This window comes from Juglans regia, unplaced genomic scaffold (genome assembly GCF_001411555.2).
Source record: "Juglans regia cultivar Chandler unplaced genomic scaffold, Walnut 2.0 Scaffold_150, whole genome shotgun sequence".
In the NCBI taxonomy this organism is placed as follows: Eukaryota; Viridiplantae; Streptophyta; class Magnoliopsida; order Fagales; family Juglandaceae; genus Juglans; species Juglans regia.
Window position 1 is genome coordinate 1 of NW_023345522.1, and position 5,459 is coordinate 5,459.

Here is a 5,459-nt window from a genome sequence, read left to right on the forward strand (position 1 = left end):
GGTTCTCTCTTGCTCTCTCTCCCGTCTGTGAAGTGTACAATCTCAGTGAGTGACGCCGAGCCTTGTTGCGCGAAGGGAGATCCTCTTGGTTTCACAAATGCCACACACATATTCTAAGTTTATTCTCTATTTTCCAGTTCTCACACTCACTCACCTGCGTGATGTTCTAGCTAATTTCTAGTGCTACGTTGTTAGGTGGAAAACAAATATTTAACTGGTTGCCGAGAGCTACTTCAGTGGTCCTGCGTTTTGGTGGTTTTTCATTCAGTGCGCCTTGTGTTTGTCGTAGTGCTGTGAGTTCGAAGTTCTACTCAGTTTCACATAAACATCGAGCCTTTATCATAAGTTTTTCACTTCGTTGTGTATTTTATAAATTTTGGTTTGTCGGTTTGGTGTTATAGAAATAATTAGAAGGGAGTTTGTTGGGTGCCAATTAATATCTAGAAGTGTTAGGATTTTTCTGTTGTGGAGTTGTGAACGGAGAGAAACGTGCAGTGTGTAGTGTCGTCTTGGTTAAATTGTTGGCGATTGCTTGGGATTATGAGCTGCTGAAATAAGTGTGATTTATTGATGAGTTGAGTTGACATTGGTTTTGATGGTTGTATTGGACAATACTAAGTATAGTATACGGTACTTTGGGTTGAAATGCGGACTGTCCAATTTACTATATGGTTGTCTTAGTGAGTTGTTGTTGCTATTATATGGTTTGGGATTTTGGGTTTTAATTATTAGATGGAAGTTATGCCATTTGTCGTTTAATACTCGGTGTATATATTTTGTTTCTATCAATAGGTGACGAGATTTTTAGAGGTCGAATTCAAGACATAGATAATACGTTGCAGGAGTCAGGTAAATGGGGTTCCTATGCTAGGCTTTACATGAATTATTGAGACTGAAGTTGATTTTCTGAAAATTTTGCATATTCTGTGATGAAATGAGAACTTGGAAAAAACAAAACCAACCTCGGTCGTTTATTTGCATACTCATGAAATCTGTGTGGAAAAGGAAAATTATTTTCTGACATGCATTGTGTAGCATGAACTAAATTTTGTTATGATGTCTCTGAAATCTGAAAAAGAGCGATATTTGGGAATTCTGAAAAATTATGCATTTGTTTAGAAAGATGCTCCGAATTTTGGTTTCAGTATGTAAGAATGACCTGATTATGTTTTGATACTCTGTTTTATCTTGATATGGCATCTGAAAACCTTTGGCATGGTGTAATGATTTTGTATCTAACTCTGTCTCTACTTTGCTCTGTTTGGGTTGGTACCAACTTCTCTGTCTCTTAGTATACCCACTTTGGAAACAAAGTGATTTTATTGTGGTATTTCCTGTGTGTACACTCGGGACTTCAAGAAGAATAAGGGAAAGATTTCACATCTGTCTCTGCCCGGTTTGGCCACTGAGGATAGCACAACCTTACCACGGGGGTGAAACATGGTCTCTGCTCTGTAAGATGCTCTGTTTACATTTGATGATGATGCTCAGTTTATGTTATGCCAAAACACTGTGGGTTTTTACTTGTCTTAAAATCGTAACTTTGTTACTTTTGAAAATATGTTCTGTTTTGCATGATAACTCTGTAAAATATTTTGTTCTGCATGCTATACTTTGTAAATACTCATGTTTGCACGCTAGCATATGTTTTTTGCTTACTGAATTGTTGATAACTCACCCGTTATCATTATAATATTTTTTTGATGATGTGGATAGTATAACTGAGGACTTGGATTAGATTGGTGAGCATGATTAAGCTGAGGATATGATGTTAGAAGAATGAATTCTGATATCCTTTAGTTTTAATCTCTTTTAGATTTAATTATATCTTGGGTTTAAGAAAACTTATAAAATTATTAGTTTGGTTTGTTATGACTACCAGGATATTATGGACTCTTTAGTTTATTTTGCTGCGGTAATGACTTTGTGGAGTTTTCAATGTGGTTATTTAGAATATATGTGATTGAGTTTTGCTAATAAGGTTTTTAGAGTTTCATTTTAGTTGTGTTGGAAAACATGTTCTTAAGTGACAGATAGTAATTCTCCAGGCCATCCGGGTTTGAGGCGTTAAAGAAGAGATGGAACAAGAATGGTTACAAGTTTGAAGAAATAAAGGAAAACGGTTCTGCTCAAAGCACAAGATTCAACTGCATATAGGAAAACCCAAACAACGATAGATTCATGGGTTAACTATATACTTGTAAGTCCTCGACACTCGCAGTATGACCAATAAATGGTTGGGTATCCACATTCCATGTCGCATCAGATGTAGGCATGAAGAACCGTACCAGATATATTATCAAAGCGTTAGACCATGTTAAATGCGTTAAACAACTAGTAATTAAGGTTCCAGTCTAACAGTACCAGATACAAGCCTTCCCGGAACAATAGGATTCCAGTCTATAGCATAGCCTTCATCTTTGTGCTTAAACTTAACTAATGGGGCCTGATTGAAATCTGACGAAGCCCCCTAGGCACCTTGTGTTTCTGATATTTCTGCTAAAGCATTCAGATGAGAGCTGAAGTCCCATACCTACGTACAGAGCATTATCATTTTTATTGTAATCTATATCTGGAAAATCAAATTTCAAGTTCACACGTACCTGGATTAATCGTGCCATAATTGTTTTTGATAAGTAAAATGTCATAATAATTTCTAAGACAAGTGTTAAATCTCATTTTTATTCGAGTACTCGATAGAAGATCTTTTTCGGTCGCTGCCACCGAAAAACTACCCCCAAAACCACCGAAAAATTCCAGAAACTGAAGACATATTATCACATTCCATAACGTCATATGCTACATGGACAGCAAGAGAGAAAGACATGAATTATAAACTGCACGTGACCATTATCTGCGCAAGATGCGCATATATAGGGATTTTGTGCCATGGCACGTATACGATTTATACATCCTTCATGAGCTACCTTACACAACTGGAAAAGCAAACAAGATAAATGAAAAGTTTAAATAGATAATGGAAGGAACAAGCAATTTGGATCTCTGTTTTTGTGAAATTAGCAAAATGTGATAAGAAACAAGATGTTGCCTGCAAACTCGGACTCCCAGATCCACCAAGCTCCACATCCTCATCATCCTTGTCACTATCACTACTGTCACTCTCCATATCAGAGTTTCCATCTGCAGGTTTGGAAGGCACTAGCTCACGTCCTTTCCCTGTGATGTTGGATATTTTAAATATTCCAATAGAGTTCGAAGAGGCTTTCTTTTCTTGATAACTAGAGTTCCAAGAAGCTTTCTCTGCCCGTAGAAGAACCATGATGTAGAGATACAATGCACAAAATGTGATGAGAAAAGGACAAAGGACTATAAAAAAAGAGGTAAAAAAAAAAACCTAGTATTCCTCTTCCTAATATTCAGATAGATCTGTATTATAATTTTTCTTCCTCTGTAAACAAAAGGTTGTGCCTTAGTTGTATACAGGAACCACATTTGATACTATGGTAATCCTTGGGAAATCTGTATTGCACCCTGGACTATCATAATCCTTGAGTCTATTAGGGAAACTTATTTGAATCCCGATGCAACTGCACTTTGTAGAGATCAATAACGACTTTACTCATGAAGAAGATTATTCTGAATATATGGTTCCATAGCCATACATAAAAAGCAATATGAAACAAACCTTACCTGAGTACCCGCGACGAAATACATTGTTTGTGGGAACTCCGTTCGGACCAACCCCAGTGTATCGCATACAATATCGAAGCTGTAAAAGTGAACCACCTAGTTACAAATTAGGAACTAAAAAGACATACAACGAAATCATGGCATATGGCTAATACGAATTGGGTCACCAATGAATTGAAGAAAAAGCACACAGAATTAGCGGTACCTAAGACAGGGCCAGCCAATATGGAAGGCGTGAAGTGAATTATAGGCCGAGGGGTCACACTGAAGCTCCTCGCCTTCCTCCAATTTGTCCACACCCAGGTTGCCACACCTTTGCCGGCATCGAGGGTATCGAAGATGACGAAGACGAAGACCCATCTCCTTTGTCCGAGCCCTGCACGAGATAGGGATGGTTGGGTGAAAAGGTCGCCCAAAATGCAATTAAAACTAAACGATTGATTTAAGGCATCGAGAAAGAAAGATAGTTGAACCTTGCTCTTTCTCTTGATTTTCTTCGCGCTTTTGATGCTGCGAACCATTTTTGTACAGGTTGATGCAAAGCGGCACAATGGGAAGAGGCTTTCTGTTGAGTCGAGTCGAGTTTAGCTAAGATTTTACTCACTTTTCCGAGACGGTTCTTTGCGCCAGTTTAGCAAACAGAACGAGAAGGTCCGGCATACAGCACCTTCTGGGACTAACCGAGAGAGAGTGAGAGCTATGCAGAGAGAGAATTACCTAGAGAGAGGGACTAACCGAGAGAGAACTAGCGTGGGGGAGAGAGAGAGAGAGAGAGCCGGGCAGTGTGTTGCTTGGTGGTCAGTGGAGGGAGACGGTGCAAGGTGGCTGGGCACGTTGGGGCACGGCGGTGAGTGCAATAAAACCGACGGTATGGCTTTGTGATAGGCAGAGTTCAGTTGCTGGATCCTTCTTGGTTTCGGGTGTGGTTTCAGGCCACTCCTAGCGGTGTAAGAGAGGCTCACGGTTGCGGTGGAGGAACCCAGAGGCGGGACAACCGTGCGGTGCAGTGTGGGAGGATCACGGTGGCAGTGGACTCCTATTGACTGCACTAGTTTCAACGTTGCAAAACAGGGGCTGTTGGGTTCACAGCTTCGTGGCTTACAATGGAGGTCAAAGGGAGGCGTTGGGCGGTGGTAGGGCAGTTTCCAATCCGTGGAGGATGACCTTTTAGCGCCCTCTGTGGTGGCTTCGGGTCGCAACAGAGAAAGTGGAGATGAGAGAGTTTCTAGCACGGCGGAGAGGAAACCAAGGCGGCAGTGATGTTCCTGGGGCTGTCCGAGGCAGTGATGGAGGGTCCACGGTTGAAATAATATGTGAAAGATCTTCCTAAATTTAATGGTAGGATTAACCACCAGATGGGGTCCAAATAAATTATTCAGCTTTCCCATTCATTCATGGGCTACGTCTTTAATAAATTCTAATAGGCTGGATCTTGAATAAAAAATAAGTCCAATTTGCCCAATAAATATTTTTTGAACTTATAATTATTTCTCGAGCCCATTATCTAATAAAATGGGTAAACTTGCCCAATAAAATTAAGTGTATGTTTAGGATTAGGGTGAAAAATATAATTTATAATTTTAGGATTTAAATAATAAGTTTTACTGTTAAAAAATTATTTATTGGTTGATAACTATATGTTTAAAGCAAAACAAATTAAAAAAATTACTTTCTGATGTAGAAAAGATAATCATTTGATTTTTTAAAGATTATGATCATATTCTTAAAAATTTTAAAGTTGTAAGACCCTGTTGAATAACTTTTATGAATTCTATTGTATAGGTATTTTCGCATATTGACAATCTTTT

The 5,459-nt window shown here is 38.9% G+C and overlaps 1 pseudogene; it reads right to left on the reverse strand.

Moving 5' to 3' along the window:
* Positions 1 to 2,843: 2,843 nt before the first annotated feature.
* LOC108999529 lies at positions 2,844 to 4,929 on the reverse strand (annotated as a pseudogene).
* Positions 4,930 to 5,459: the final 530 nt, after the last annotated feature.